A 14,791-nucleotide genomic window follows, 5' to 3' on the forward strand; every position below is an offset into this window, starting at 1 on the left:
CTAACATTCTTGCCTAGTGGTAGGAACATTCAATCCTAGGAGTAGCCCTAGTATTTTGGAGGATAGATGTAGCAAAACAAGCACTCTGATGAAAAGAACTCAGCTTCCTGGTGCTAGTCCTTGTGCTAGCAAGCTCTCAGAACAGTAACCCACCCTGCAGGAAAGAAGAGGCTATGAAAATTGAATGATCAACTGGATCTCAGTAGATTCCTGAAGTTCAGCATTTCCAGTCCCCATCTGGACCCAAATCACATTCATAAAAAGGACTTCTCCAGAAGCATGATAGTCATTCATCATGAGCTTAGCATTCATAGTTACTTAAGTGATTCTCTGGCTTCCTTTTTGACATAAGGAGTCACTATGCTATTTGATGTCTGAACAACAAAGTACAGTGTGTGCAGGCCCAATGTCTTCTTTTCTTGAGCTGCTCACCATGGCCATTTTCCATCCAGACACTTGCTAGGCATCTTTACATTAGCTGAATTGTATCTGTCCTATATATGCAGAGCCCCAGAATAGCTCAGATTCAACCAAACTTCTCTCAAGATGGCACCTGATTATAGTACTCTAGGTATTGGGAACATCAGAATTAATTTCTTCTCCATTGATGTCCACCCATGCAGGGAAAGTCACAGACAGATCAATTGTATCCAGTGAAATATAACATTCATAAGAACTATGGGCATATCCCTCAGTGAGGATTGCCCATCACTGTTGCCTAGCCTTACAAGAGATGACCTTGCCTTCTACTCTAAACCTCTCTTAGAGAAATGTATAAGAACTATTATACTTTTACCTATATAATATATTCTCTCTCTATTTCTCTCTCTCTCTCTCTCTCTCTCTCTCTCTCTCTCTCTCTCTCTCTCTTTCTCTCTCTCTCTCCACCCTATCTCTTTACTTTAGTCCCTTCCCCCAAGTATAGGGTATACTAATATAGGTAATTACCTTCAACTGTTTAAGTGTATGGGGCTGTCTGTGGAAGGCAACAGTTAATTCCATAGTCAATTATTTCTTCTTATATTTTGACATACTTTCTCACTGAACCTGGAGCTCAACATTTTGGATAAAATTTGCTGAGCAGTCTGACTAGCTGTCTGGAGCACTGGGGATCCACCGGTCCTTATATATCAGGTGATGTCATTACAGGTATGTATCACCATCTCCAGAGTTTATGAGGATGCTGAAGATACAACTAAGTTCTTTCTGCTTACCTCGTATTTCACCTCATCAATCTCTTAAATATTACTTATTAACTATGTACACAAAATGAGCTTCAGCTCCACTATCTTTACTCTTTTGGGTTCACCTAAGCCCCAGAAGTCTCCTCATTCCAGATTCAAAAATGCATGTACAGTGTTTGTGTGGAACATGGGATGTTGCTATTAAAAAGTGCCTAAGGCTAAACCAGAACTCAGGAGCAAATGGTTGTTACTACTAGATTATGTAGTGCTCAAATTTTGGGGAAAATAAGATTATTTGACCTATTCTGATATTGAATAAGAACACCTACCCATCTGGGGTCATAGTTGATAATGTTATTATTCTTACAGGTAAGAAAACTTAAAATTGAGCCTATTAAAACATATTACTGTAACTATGTATATATGTGTGTGTGAGAGAAAAATGTTTATTCTGATCTTTCTGTGTAAAACTAGAAAGTTTAAACCACAGTTATTAGTTTACTTTTTTCTATCTTTATTGATCTCTCTATTTGGTAACAGGAATTTCAGCAGAAAGATACAGTGTACATATTGAAAAATCTCATTTACCCAAAACAAACCTTACCAAAAGTATTGAAAAATGAAATAAACTCATCATTACAATAGAATATTTGAAATATATTTCCTGTCTCTGACAAAATTAAGCAAAAGTTCACCTTGCTATCTGGTTCAGCTAGAGCAGTTTATTTTTTGTGTACGTTTTTTGAAGTGCCTTTTGTCATATTTTAAGAGAAACAATGAATGAAGAAAAATTAATTTCTGAAGCTACTTCACATTTAAGGAGACTATCTGACAAAGTGTTTGAATTAGAAAAGACAAATTATTTTCATGATTCATAAGGATTAATGAGCTCTAAGGTGATGTCAGCACAGATGTTGGGCTGCATTGTTATCCTGTCGCTTGTAGCCCACGCACTGGAAAGGATGCAGTTTCTGCCACAGTTTAAACTTCAAGCACGTGTGTGAGCCAAAGGCAAGGAGAGAAAGGGAATCAGATGGAATATTTACCTGGGAGAAAGGTCAGTGTGGTAAGGATAAGGTAAACTAGGGTAGGAATCAAATCTGAAAGTCACTTAAGGAGAAGAAGAAGCGACTGGTTGTATTTGTACATCCTACATAGAGTGTTTCAATCAAAGTCATGTTAGTTCAAAGAAGTCGTGCTATTACTAATAATAAAGGTAACTGAAAAAGCAAGACAGTATTACTAAAAAAAAAAAAATAGGTATGGGGCATTACTTCTGTGTGTGTGTGCATGTGTGAAATTCGGCTGATCCAACTGAGATAAACTGTCCTAACTATCCTGTTGTCCAATTTTAGTTGTTTTTTTTTTCTTTAAATACCTAGTAGAATTTTCTCAGCCAGATTCTCCAAGAGGTTTTAATTTGAGCAGAGTTTTTATTAAAATGTAAAGCTGTAACATTTGGCAAAGCGCGCGCACACACACACACACACACACACACACAAACAGACTTTGCCCTTCCCTAGAGATTTTCATGCTTGCTTTGTGGGTAAAGTTCACATTAGAGTGTGAAAGAAGTAACTTCTCTAGGTACTCTGCAAAAAATTTAGCACACTGGCTTCAATGTGAAAAAAATAAATAAAACTATAAAAGAGATGCACTTTTCTTTACTAAAGAAATTTCAGACCATAGATATGCATTAACATTCCCAAGTAGTGGATGGTAGTCAGTGAAATTCCCCTCAAAAGTTGAAATGCTTTACAATATATTTAATTTTTAAAATTTCATTAAATCTATCTGTATATAACATAACTTGATCACAATCACTCCCATGTCCTCTTTCTTATTTCCAACACCTCTTCTTCCTGAAACTTCTTTCTCCTATATTCAAGTGTCTTTTTCAAGATAGGGTTTTACTTGTAGCCTTTTGCTGGCCTGGAAGTCATTATTTAGTCAAGGATGGCCTTGAACTCACAAGGATAGACTTGCCTTTGCTTCCTGAGTACTATGACTAAAGATGGGAGCCATCACACCCAGCTGTCATGTCCCTTTCATGGTTCTGCTTCTGTGAACATAGGAGGCATGCTATTTACTTGAACAAGTAGCCATTTTACTGAAGGACATGACTATGCCCTAGACACCTTTAACTCCCTGTAAGGTCTTTTATGAGGGGTGGGGTTTTATGAAACCATCCCTCTTCTGATAGAAGGATGACTGACAGGCCTATGCAGGTAACTACTGCAACTATGAGACCATGGGTCCAAGAGCCATGTCATGACCTGAATAGAGCACTTTACAGCACCCATCCTGCCCCTTACCACCAGCCCCAACAGGAAACTCCAAGAGATCAACCCTTATGCCCCAGACACTTGAACACATACAGCATGAGGATATTCTTTGTCATGACAGAACGGTCCAAAGCCAAGTAAACACTAGGCAACTTCCTGGAGTATAAGTTCTAATTTATAGTAAATAGTATAAACATTTTCAGATCAAAGTAAGCATAGTTTCTATTACCACTCTCTAAATTTTAAGTTATTAATGTAATATAGTTTATGTGTCAAACATTGGGCTAACTGACTCACATGGATTATGCCACTGTAATGAGCCTAGTAACCAGGCACATCCATTTTTACAGAAAAGGAAACAAAAATGACAAGTAATTCAGAAGTCAGAACCCACACACTTAATATAATATTACCCAAAGCAAAGCTTAAAAATAATCCTAATGAGTAAGGACCAGTGACTTAATCTTCTTCCTTCTACTGGAAGAGAGTGTTTGGGGTTGGAAAGATGGCTTTGTGGACGAATCTGTTTCTGCACAAGACTGAGGATTTTAATTAAAATCTCCAGAATTCACATCAAGCCAGGCACAGTAGTGAATATCTATAATCCCTATGCTCCTACAGAGAGATGGGGAAGATCCTGAGCCAGTTAGCAAAGTTTATAAAGTATCAAACAAAAGAACACCCTGTCTCAAACTATGTAGAAGGTGAGTAAGCACTTTGTCCTCTGACCTTTGAACTTTCACAGTGCCACATGCTTTCCATACATATACTATATGCAGAGACACACTGTCTCTCTCTCTCTCTCTCTCTCTCTCTCTCTCTCTCTCTCTCTCACACACACACACACACACACACACACACACACACACACACATGATTTGCACTATAGTTTATGAAGTACCTTGAATTCTGAACAAAGGTTTTACATGATCTGCTACCATTTTATTTTATTCTGAATCCTTTTCACTTAAAACCTACTCTGCTGATATGTTAGTCACTTCCGCAATTGCAATCCTGGGCTAATGTCCTCTGATAACTTCCAGCCAGGCATCATCTCAGCTTCATTCCCGCCACATGACAAGGTGAAATTTCATGCCTGTCCCACTAGAGCATAGCTTAAATTCATGACCCCTTTCAGTTCTTCCTGCAGGGTCTCTCAATTAAGCAATTGGTCATTCCTCCTACCCTTTCATCCTTCCATGAACAATTAATTCTGATTAACTTCATTACAGTTTGAAGTGATAGAGAGATTAGATTGTTCCTCCCAACCTAATGCAAAAGATAAACAACAACAAATGTGCAGTATAAATCCTTACTGTGTGATTTTTCGTGAAACAGTGGGGCTCTGGACTGATCCCTTCACATTGCACTGTGTTCCACAAAACAAGATTTCAATATCTTAATGCATCTGAAACCATTTATTTCATCTCAATTTGAAATTGCAATTTATCAATTGTGAGCTGAGTATGAATTGAGGACTCTGGTAAAAGTGTAAAGATTTTCCAGAGCACAGAGATCAATAGAAAACCCATTTATGAAAGCTTGGATTTGTTCTCAGATGCTGGGAAAAGTGAAAATCCTGATTTATGAGCTAAGGATTAAGTGTGGGTTATAGGCAGTAGGGGAGACAATGCTATGTCTTTTCCTTTTAGTATTTTGAGTTTAGCTCATCTCAAGAAAATGAAAGCAAACAGATTTATTTCACCGAGATCAGAATGAAGACTTGAACTTGAGTTAAAGGGGTTCTTATCTCCAGCACCACGTCAATCAAACAGTGTTTTGTATTTCATGTGATGCTGGTGCCACAGATAATACTTTACAGTACATCAAAGTGAGAGAGAAACTGCAGTGGTTTCCATGAAATAATTTTCATTATTAGTAAAAGACAATTGTGTGATATGAGAAAGAATAAAGATGTCATTGCCAAAGCTGTAGGAAAGTCAATTATAGGAAAAAATAGTCTTTGCCTAATTTTGGATGATATTTAGTAATTGACATATGTTGCTTCTAAGAAATTTTAGTTCCTTTTATTTTTATTAGATATTTTCTCTATGTACATTTCAAATGTTATCCCCTTTCCTGGTTTCCCCTCTGAAAACCCTCTAATCCCACCCCCCTGCCCCATGCTCACCAACCCACCCACTTCCACTTCATAGTCCTGGCATTCCCCTATACTGGGGCATAGAGCCTTCGCAAGACCAAGGTTCTCTCCTCCCATTGATGACCGACTAGGCCGTCCCCTGCTACATATGCAGGTAGAGCTATAAGTACCACCATGTGTTTTCTTTGGTTGGTGGTTTAGTCCCAGGGAGCTCTGGGGTTACTGGGTAGTTCATCTTGTTGTTCCTCCTATCGGGCTGCAAATCCCTTCAGCTCCTTGGGTACTTTCTCTAGCTCCTTCATTGGGAAGCCTGTGCTCAGTTCAATGGATGGCTGAGAGCATCCACTTCTGTATTTGTCAGGCACTTGCAAAGCATCTCAAGAGAGAGCTATATCAGGGTCCTGTCAGCAAATACTTATTGGCATCCACAATAGTGTCTGTGTTTGGTAATTGTGTATGAGATGGATCCCCAGGTGGGGCAGTCTCTGAATAGTCATTCCTTCAGTCTCTGCTCCCTACTATATTTAAAAACTCAAAGAAAAAAACCATATGATCATCTAAGAAATTTTAAAGAATTATATCCAAAGTGATTCTATTAAATCAACTCTTTGTGCACAAATTCTTCCTTTTTGAGATTTACTCGCTACAAAAATATACAGTACAAATGGTTAAAATAATCATTTCATCATCCTCTCTCTGTCTCTGTCTCTCTCTCTGTCTCTCTCTCTCTCCCAATCTGAGAGAGAAAAAGTTTGAATGCAACTGTCCTGCAAGAGGGAACTATACATGGTACATGTAACTGTAGGTATGCATGAAGGCCAGAGGACAACTTAAGAGTGTGTTATTTCATTTTGTTTGATCCTTTGTTTTAGGATCTTTTGTGTGGATGTTATTGCTTGTGTTATTTTGTTTTGTTTTGTTCTTTTGAGACAAGGGTCCCATGAATCTACTTGTCTCTGCCTTTCCTACACTAGAGTTATGAGTACATACCACCCTGCCTAAATATATGTGTGTGCAGGGCATTGAACTTAGGTCTGACTACTTGTATGTTAAACACTTTACTAACTGAACTGTCTCTTCAGCCGCTCATTGTTGAAGATTCTGATACAAGTCAGAGAAGACTAGATCGTTTGGCACACAGGACTTTAGGTTTCCATGATATTAAATGGGTAAAATTAAAAACTACTAAATTCTGTTCCATGGTAAGAATTTGGTTGGACTGACTGAAGCTGAGACAACTTATTTGGTAGAGGAAAAGAAAGTACAACCCATTTCCTATCATACAGGACACTTCAGAGTCCCTCTGGTCAGCAGAAGACCAGATATGACATATAATCCATAACTATGCAAAGTACAATAATGCCATACAGTCAAATAACCAACCATCAGGTTTGTATCCAGTTCATAGATCATTATCTGCCCCCTTCAGTGTACAATACCCCTTCGTAATAAAGCATCCTAGTTTACTGTGAAGTTGACAGTAAAGATGATGTGCTGATGCTCCGATGCTTCCCCAAGCACATAATGCTCACACAGTGAAGACTGTTTCCTCCTACAGGTGGAGTTTGTAAGTACAAATTTTCCCATCTAGGAGTATTAATATGTTCTCCTTATTACAACCTTTACAATAGTGTTGAACTAATTTTTATCAGTTTCACTCAGTGATTAAAAGTGATACATCAAAGAGAGAAAGGGCAGTCTGGGACATCAGAAGAACACCTATTATTTTGTTAGAAGACACAAAATGAACACAGGATATGAAGTGCTATTAGGCTCAGGTTGATTGATTGATTGATTTTGGTTTTTCGAGACAGGGTTTCTCTGTATAGCCCTGGCTGTCCTGGAACTCACTCTGTAGACCAGGCTGTCCTCGAACTCAGAAATCTGCCTGCCTCTGGCTCTCAAGTGCTGGGATTAAAGGCGTGCGCCACCACCGCCCTGCTTAGGCTCAGGTTTATATCAATGCCTTGCCATCAGTGTTGAGGCAGCTTCTTCATGGATGAGATTTCTTATCTTTGCCATGGGAAAATGAGATCCATTAGGTTTGTAGTGCTCAAGGCTTTCTATGAAGATATAAGGACATATCTGTGGCTGTGCCTTGAATGTAAAGTTGAGTTACTTCTTTTCCTTTCTCAGAGTATCACAGTTGCATGGTGTCTCCAAGACAGCAATGACTTAGATCCCTGAAAGCAACTGTCCCTCTTCTCTCTCATCGTACCTCCCATGTGGTGTGATTGTGAGAAACCTCATTTCCCTCTACTAATTATCATCTTTCCAGCCAATATCTGGCTTGATCATATTACTTTGAGATGCTCATTGTATAAAATATATAAGTGTAGTTTAAGCCCTTAAAACTAAAAGGGTGATAGAGCTCACACAGATGTTTTTTGCTCTAATTTGAATCTTGAGCCATTATTCCCTTTAGTTGACCACAGCAGATCGTTGTTTGAAAATTGAAAACGCACTAGGTAGTAGGGTTTTTATTGTTGTTCAACTGTTAGATGAAAGCATAATTGTAATGTTTTGCCACCCCGTGTTATTCTAAAGGAGCTAAATGGCATCTGTTTGGTGTCTCTTTCAATCTGTTTTGGTTGAGGTAATTATCTTCCTAGATTTTATTTAAGGAAATGAAAAATGAGGCTAAAACGAGCTGTAACTTGTCAAAATATTTAATTATTTTTCTACACAAACCTATAGCTGTAACTATAGTCTCCTTGGACCAAAGGATATCTGTAATCCCAGAGTGATTTAATTCCTACAGAAATGAAGATCTGGTCAAAGTCCAGAGTCTTCCATATTATAGCTCTCTATTTGCCTGAATTGTCAAACTTCCAGTTTAAATATCCAGACTCTTTGATAATACTTTCTTATTAGAATGAAACCTCACTCTTAGAAAATGTGTTGTTATCACTGATATGCTCAACAGATGTCCAAAATCTTGGCCAAAGTCCCTCCAGGACTCCAAGGTAATTACAGATGTGTCCAAATGGTGAGTGTCAGTTTTCTGAAACAGATTCCATCTTAGACTCATGGGATTTTCATGGTGTTACATTTAAACTGTGAAGGATGTACATACAACTTTACTGACAACATTGTATAAACTAAACAGAAAACCCAATTTGACAATTGAATAAATGTGCAAAGTCTTACATTACACTAAATATGGAGAATTCCTCTTGTAAGCCTTTCATGGATTTTAATGTTTATTATGCTTACAGTATTTCAGATCAGAGTTATATAAACAGAGACCATACTTTGAGCTGCTGGTAAGCCAGACTCAGGATGTTAATTAGTTTTTAATAATCAGTTTTGAAACCTATACATTACAAATCACAAAAGATCAAAGCATAGGAATTAGTACCTAGTTATCTGGCCAGATGCTACACACATATGAATTAGGAACCGTGAAAATTGCACCAAAAGATATAGGATGTTTTGTACTTTGAAATCTTAAAATCTATTATGAACAGCTAATTAAAAATAAAAGAAAAAATATTTCATTGTATTCATGATTGATCATTTTCCACATCTTTTTTGTATTTTTTTATGTATAATGCCACTATAGCGACAGTTTTAGATAGCAGTGGGAATAGAATCTTGATTCTTTAAACAAAATATAATGTGGGATAACATTATGCTAACATGTGGATTTTCAGCATGTCCCTTGCAAATCTATCCTTTGTTCATGATCAGAAACGCATGTAACTGCTTTAATAAGCACCTGGAGACCATCACTTTGTGGAGGAAACAAACAAACAAACAAAACACAATATCTCTGGTTATTCACACTTTCACCAAAAACTCAGAGTAATGGGAACAGCATTCAAACATCATTCTTTGCAATCAAAATGCATGTGTAAAATCTTCAAAGAATTAATATAAATTGTATATTAAGAATAATTGATAAACATGACTAGTAATTAGTAAACTTTTAACTTTCCTGTTATCTACCTGTACTAACAAAGAAAGGACAAAATGAAAAACTTTTAAATAGAACGTACCAAAAAAAAAAAAAAAAAAAAAAACCAACAAACTAAAAACTTCATTCTGATGACTCCTTTTTGTAAACCGCTGTTATATTTTAGGCAGAAGATGTAAAGAAAAAGGTCTAACATAATGAAGCTGAGGACTTATATGTATGACTTAGCGAGATCACAGGTCCCCAACTTCCTGAAAAAAGGGAGAAATGAGTGTAGAAACTCTTGCAACCTTAGTTTTTATCAAGCAGGTGTTTGTCACAGTTTAATTCACCTGTGATGTTGAAGAAATTAGTTAAATTGGTTAATGTTACTTTAACTTAACTAGAGAAGTACTTATTAAGTTGCAAATAACTACATATAGGCTTCTTTTAGAGAAATCGGGGTAGTGAGTGTACTTTACTGGGTTAAAATACATTAAGCTCTATTGGACATCTAGTTATACAAACATATTGCAAAACAGGTGCTGTATCAGCAACATAAAGAACATGAATGAAAATAAAAACAATTCTCAAAGGCCCACAGTACAATCGGTGGGACTTATTTCCCCAGAACAAACATCAAAAATTACTCCTCAAATATACTGTGCTCACGGAAAATATTGATGTCACACTAAGAAAAAAAGAGGCATGATCTCCAAAAAATATTTTTTATCCTCTTGACATTTGCAGAAAATACAGCAGGAAATATAAGGCATGGAAAGATATAAGGTTTTAGCAAATCTATGAAACTTAACAGGTAATGAGCAAAGTCACTAATATTTTCTGGTATTTTATTGTAAGATAACTCTCTAGAGCTCTTAAAACAATAAGTCTAAAATAAAACTAGGGTTAAATATATAAGTAACTCATTTGCCAGATGTAATGGTTGTCTTGGAGACTTCCAGCTGCATAAGCTCTCCTTTTCTAGTTCTATCTGAAGTCTGACTTCAGATTTCAATTATTCTAACTCACCCTCCTCTCCAAGCTGACTGATTCAAACTGGCTTCTCTCAGCTTCTCACTGAATTGCTCTGCTTGGCCTCAAACTCACTCTGGCCATCTGTTCTAATCTTCCGTTTCCTTCTTATTCTCTGGCTCATTCAGACTTCACGTGCAACCTATCTTTGTAAAACTATCCAAGCAAAAACTGTCTCTTCTCTCTGTGCTGCTCTCTTAAGTTACCTCTCTTTCCTGTATTCTCATGAGAGTTGGGCCTATTCTAATCTGGCTAATCCCATCGAATCTTTTTTATAATTCATCTCTTTGTCTGCCCCTAAATTAGACTTCATTTTCAAACAGCAGTGCTTCCTTCTACCAACTACACCCTCATTGTTTGGGATTAAAGGAGTGACCTAAAGGTGTGTCTGCATTCCAGGTGAATCTCATAGACCTTGAAGGTCTTTGGATGTGTTCCCTTGCTAGAGCAGCCATGTTACTAGATTAAAATTCCTCTATAAAGTGGATGCTCATAGCCAACCATTAGACTGAGCACAGGGTCTCCAATGGAGGAGTTGGAGAAAGGATTGAAGGAGCTGAAGTAGTTTGCAACCCCATAGGAAGAACCACAATATTAACCAACCAGAACTCCCAGAGTTCCCAGGGACTAAACCACCAAACAAGGAGTACACATTGAGGACCCATCACTCTAGCTGAATATGTTTCAGAGTATGACCTGGTTGAGCATCAATGGGAGAAGAGGTTTTCTTGGTCCTGTGAAGGATTGGTGCATAAATGTACGGGAATGTAAGGGCATGGAAGTGGGAGTGGGTGGGTGGGTGGGTCGGTGGGTGTTTAGGGAACACCCTCATAGAAACAGAGGAAGGGTTATAGGAAAGGGGATTTCTGGGAATGGGGATAACATTTGAAATATAAATAAAGAAACTATGCCCCCCCCACAAATTCTTCTATAGCAAATTTCTTGTCATCCAAACAGGATATACTTTTAAGTTCAACACTACATTAACTTAGAGATCATAGATGTCTGCATTATACCTTAAATTGAAATATGTTTCTCTAAAACAGGAAACTTTCTTTTGTTGTAAACTATGTGAAAACCTGCAGATTGTTGATAGGGAATCTGTCTGTATAGGTATAGTTAACTTGAGAAATCAATTTGTAAACATGTGCAGAGAGTTTAAAAAGTATCAACTTTATGGAACAAAATTTACTGTGGTCCATGATAGCTGCCCTCTCCCATTTCCTGAGTAAGGAGTATGTTGAAGTACAACACAATGTGTTGCCATGTCTGTGAATGTCACACACTGTGCTGAGCACAGAAGACATGTGAATGGATACCCTCTGTCAATGTTAATTTTTTGTATGAACTTTACTGAGTTAAGGGGATGCCTAGATGGTTGTAAAACATCATATTGGGTATTATAGGAAAGTATTCTGGAAGTAAATTGAGTGTCTAAAAGCACAGAATGAGTAAAGAAATAAAGAGTGCTCACAGGTATGGGACTCTATATATTCAATTCCTATATAAAATGAAAGGTAGAGAGGAGGGAAATCCAATCTCTCCTCTAGAGCTAGAACAGTCATCCTTGCTCTGTTTGGACATCAAAGCAGCGGGGTTTCAGGACACAGACCAAGATTCTAAGACTTAAACTGAATTCCTGTGGTTCTCAGACATTTTGGCCACTAGCTGAAACTTAGAGGCAGCAAATTGTATGATTTCTCAGTCTCCATATCCAGGTGATCCATTTTGCACAATAAACCTCTGAGACATAACAAATATTAATTTTTTCTGTGTCTCTGGAAAATCCTAATATCCACCCACCCCATCCTAATCACTTACCTCTTCATGTTCACTCCATATAACTCTTCATCTTTACTGAAATGCTGACTGGTCTCCAAATAAACTACATACTCTTTCTTGGTTGCAATTTGTTGAAGCTAAGAATCTTCCTGCTCCAACAACCTTAACACATTATTCAATATTCTTTTTTATTTTCATTTTTATTAGATATTTTCTTTACTTACATTTCAATTGCTATCCCCTTTCCTGGTTTCCCTTCCAAAAATCCCCTATCTCATCCTCCCTCCCATTGCTCACCAACCTACCCACTCCTGCTTCCCTGTCCTGGCATTCCTCTACACTGGGGCATTGGGCCTTCACAAGGCCAAGGGCATCTCCTCCCACTAATATCTGACTCTGCTATATATGCAGCTGGAGCCACGGGTCCCTCCAAGTGTACTCCTTGGTTGGTGGTTTAGTCCCAGGGAGCTCTGGGGGTACTGATTGGTTCATATTGTTGTTCCTCCTATGGGGCTGCAAACCCCTTCAGCTCCTTCAATCCTTTCTCTACCTCCTCCATTGGGGACCCTGTGCTCAGTCCAATGGATGGCTGTGAGCACCCACTTCTGTATTTGTCAGGCACTGACAGAGCCTCTCAGGAGATAGCTATATCAGGCTCCTGTCAGCAAGCACTTGTTGGCATCCACAATTGTGTCTGGTTTTGGTAACTGTATATGGGATGATCCCCAGATGGGAAAGTCACCGGATGGCTTTTCTTTCAGTTTCTGACCCACACTTTGTCTCTGTATCTCCTCCCATGGGTATTTTGATCCCCCTTCTAGGAAGGACTGAAGTATCCACACTATGGTCTTCTTTCTTCTTGAGCTTCATGTGGTCTGTGAATTGTATCTTGGGTATTCTTCAACAATGAAAATACCAGCTTTACTTCAAGAAGATCCATGAACACTCCAGTGTCAGTGAAAGCATTTCTCCATGCTGTTAAGAATTCTATTCCTTCCAGAATATCTTAGCATTCACCTAGACTCTATTTTCCAAAAGCCCATAAGTTACACAAAGGATATGTTAACATTACCTTAGAATCTTTTCTTCAAAAGCTCAAAGGTTGTATAAGGGGCCATTATTACATTAAAATATAACCCAGATCTTGACAATTTCTGAAAGTGGCTAAGCTAAATTGTATGTTATAAAAACCAGGAATTGTGCTTATCCCTAGAGACTGCCTAGATTTTGCGAATGTTCTTATGGATTCATTTTTTACTTTACCATAAGCATTACTCTGAGCTCAGGATGGATGCACAACTATCATCTTGCCTGAAAAACAGATTATGCACTGTCTCCTCTTTGGAGACTTTCTCATGATCTGAACTTTTAATTTCTCATTACTGTTGCAAGACAGTTTCATAAATTTCTGCTCCTCCTTTAGCGTGACTAAATCAAATTCTCTTTGATTCATCATACATATACAAGTGGCCTATAGCCAGACCCAGGCTAGAGACTACTCATACCTCCCCTGGGCCAGTGGTATTGTCATCCTAACCTCACATTCATTATCTCCATTATTTCAGTTAGGTCCCTATGATGAGTGGATGATACTGCAGAAATCAACAAGTGCTACGAATCATAGAGGGGCCAAGAGGGGGATAAAAATTTATTCTAAATATTTCTAGACATAGAAGAAAAAGGAAGTGAGATTTTAAAATTAAAGCTCAAAGTGGTTTAGGGACTTCATCTAGGTCATGGATCTGAGCCAGAATTAAGGCCACATGGTAGGTATAGTACCTTAATATCATGCAACCCTTCTCTCATTCCACAGCTAGTGTTGCAAGGTTTTCTCATCCTTAGGCATCTTAGCCATCTATCTATAAGTTGCCCAAATGGTCATGTAAATTATTTAATGCTAACTTTTCCAAGGTAAGCCCAAGTAGCCTTAGTAGTTCAATAAACATATTTAAACAAAACATGTTTTTTAAAAATATGAATTAGCAGGAAGGATTATTTTGTCATCCTTTATGGTTGTTAGTCATACTACATGCCACACTGAGCCACATAGAAAAAATAGCTTTATTTTAGTGTCTTTCCCTAAATTTCTAATGAAGCTAAGTGAACGCTAGTGGCTGTGAAATTAAACAAAACAAAACAACAAAAACTTAATTAAGTCCAGACATAGAATTCACCTTACTATTAATTATGTATTATTTTGGGGTCAAACATGTATGCAATGATATAAAGAGATCTGGAGACAACCTGAGCCTCCTTTTTTTAAAAATGTGCTTTTTAACAAAGGAGAGTGTATACACATTAGATTAATTGTATTCTCCAATCTATTTATCTTAGACTTTGACCAGAAATACTATCTTTCTAAATGTGCCCTGAAGGCCTCGTGGTGTTTATCACAGCAGAATGTAGAAGACTCTGGAGGCAGGAAGGTTTTATAGTTGAATCAGCCTCCTTCTTAAGCCCTACAAAACTCTATGTGCTCCTAACTCAACTCTTAAAGCAATCACTT

At 37.8% G+C, this 14,791-nt stretch overlaps 1 long non-coding RNA gene across 1 annotated transcript in view; it reads left to right on the plus strand.

The window, feature by feature from the left end:
• Positions 1–1,103: 1,103 nt before the first annotated feature.
• The window catches only part of Gm40552, a 135,271-nt gene continuing 121,583 nt past the window's right edge, over positions 1,104–14,791 (plus strand). Inside the window, exon 1 of the long non-coding RNA XR_872918.1 lies at positions 1,104–1,149. This is a non-coding gene — a long non-coding RNA (predicted gene, 40552). The remainder of the gene's footprint in view (positions 1,150–14,791) is intronic.

This window comes from Mus musculus, chromosome 12 (genome assembly GCF_000001635.26).
Source record: "Mus musculus strain C57BL/6J chromosome 12, GRCm38.p6 C57BL/6J".
In the NCBI taxonomy this organism is placed as follows: Eukaryota; Metazoa; Chordata; class Mammalia; order Rodentia; family Muridae; genus Mus; species Mus musculus.